Here is a 2,364-nt window from a genome sequence, read left to right on the forward strand (position 1 = left end):
CTCTCTCTCTCTCTCTATCTATCTATCTATCTATTTATCTATCGATCTATCTATCGCATCACTGTATTTCTTAATGCACAGTACCCATCTTCAGCTGAGCTAAAGTGTGCACGACCCAGGATCGAGTCTCCCGAGAGGCATTCTTGAACTTTGGTTGTTGTTGTTTTTTTGTGGCGAGGGGGGTGTCAAGGCTTTTGCTTACTCTCAGTATCGTCAGAGAAGCTGTCATATTCGAAGGTCCCACTTTTTAAATAATTGTAACTTTACTTTACTTCTCCTTTATCACCCTCTGTTGCCGTTAAGCGTCCAGGGGAGATACAGTTTTCTATGGTAGGCCAACTTCACAGCTCTTTCAGTTGTGATATTATGTTTCTCAGGGTTTCCTTGACACCCTGGATCCACCTTTTGCGTGGCATTCCTCTTCCTTTATAGCCTGAATGCTTGGTGTTGTACTGTAGGCTTTCGAGGCTGGCTGGCCAGGTGACATGATATGTAACCAGTAGCCAAACCATTTTATTCTCTGTCTTTCTATAATGCAGGCAGGGCTCAATGCCGATAGCTGCTCTTACTTCTTCATTTCTCTGCCTCTCTCGTCTTGTGATGTTAAGGGTTTTGCGGAGACATTTCATTTTGCATGTGGTCTGGCACTGGTAGCATAATGTCGATATGAATATTAAAGTGATAAGCTGTCTCCTCGTGTCCATGGAGATGTTTGGATGGGATAGGAGGGGTGCGAGCTGGCAGGTGGCAGCGTTGGCTTTTTGAGTTCGCATTTCTATTTCTCTGTCTATGGACTCGTTTTCAGAGAAAGTACTGCCAACGTATTTAAACTCCGTCACCTGTTTCAGTTCCTTATGGTTTCTGCACACTTTCATACCTTCTGTTACTGATGTGCTTATTTTCCTGTTAAATATCTCGCAGCTGTTGTTCAGTTCGGTAGTATGATTTTGGAGGCTCTGTTGGTTTGGATGAATAAGACATTGGTCGTCTGCGAATAGAAGTTCATTTAGCCTTTTTGGGCTTTGGTTTGCTTCTTGCGTTATTGTGTCCATATAATACTATAAACAAGAGGGGAGATAGAACGCATCCCTGTCGTACTCCAGAACTTACTTTGAACCAGTCTGTATTACCTTCCATTTTTTTACTCAGCTTCTGCTGTTGGTGTATAGAGCTCTGACATCTAACATTTGTCCTCAGACACCATACTTTTCGAGTGTCTTCCACAGTTTTGCGTGGTTCACTCTGTCAAAAGCGTTCTCCTGATCTATAAAGACGATGTTGGATTCTTTGTTGTAATCGATTGTTTCCTCTCATATCTGTCTAAATGCGAATATAGCATCCGTGCATCCTCTTCCCTTCCGGAATCCAAACTGAGTTTTACTCAGATTTCCCTTTACAATAGGTCTTATCCACTGTTCTAGTATCTTTACGTATATTTTCCCTGCGTGATTTAATAAAGATATGCAGTCCCGTTTTTTGCCTTTCTTTTTCCATAATGGGACCACTATGGTTTCCTGCCAGTCTTCTGGGCATTTCCTTTGATACATAATTGTATCTATACCAAGAAAGGAAAGGGGATCTGAGCTTATGCAATCAACAATTTATGAGCGTATTGCTGTCTTGTGTTAACTGTATTATTCCGGTGTTTAGCTTAAGCCTAATCTCTGAGAAGACATTGGATTCCCGTTCTGAACTTCTATGGACCATGGACATTGACCGTAAAAAAATTGGGAATATTTTTCTAGCAGCCTTAACAATTCATTAGCTCAGAATTACAAAGTTTGTTGCTAACATTTTTGGCTGTTTTGAGTTTCTAAGACAGTGAGGTCAGAAACCAATAATGTTTTATCTGCTCTATCAGAATCGTTAGATTGTTTCATGTCGTTATCGAGATGTCCAAAGCGTTGCATTCGAAAAAGGTTTGACATGATGTGAAACTCAAAATCTTTTACGTCGACTTTCTCAAATCTCGGTGCTGAGCGGATAGAACTGTATAATTTTGAGGTAGCGAGTTGTGACCAAAACTTCTAAAAGTCGGACATTGAATGTTATCAAGTTTGCAAATAGCCCCCACCCTTCTTTCATATCACTCGCAACCGTTAGGTCAGGGTTCGAACCCAGTCAGGGGCCGGACGTTGTGTCCTTGGGAAAGGCACTGTACATGCATTTGCCTTACTTCAGCCAAGTGAGAATGGGTACCCAGCTATAGGCAGCGTAATCTTGTCAGTTTGTTAGCGTTTTAGAGCTTAATCAGCTACTTGCACCGTGTGCTTCCCGGGAAGCCGAGAATGTGGCGTCGGTGGCCTAGTGGTTAGGCTCTCGGACTCGCAACCGTAAGGTCGTGGGTTCGAATCCCGTCAAGGG

The 2,364-nt window shown here is 42.5% G+C and overlaps 1 protein-coding gene across 1 annotated transcript in view; it reads left to right on the plus strand.

Moving 5' to 3' along the window:
• Window positions 1-2,364, plus strand: part of LOC106011660 (macrophage mannose receptor 1) — a gene marked incomplete at its 3' end in the record, with an annotated part of 9,124 nt that overhangs the window by 3,541 nt on the left and 3,219 nt on the right.

The sequence above is a fragment of the Aplysia californica genome, unplaced genomic scaffold (assembly GCF_000002075.1).
Source record: "Aplysia californica isolate F4 #8 unplaced genomic scaffold, AplCal3.0 scaffold00157, whole genome shotgun sequence".
NCBI lineage: Eukaryota > Metazoa > Mollusca > Gastropoda > Aplysiida > Aplysiidae > Aplysia > Aplysia californica.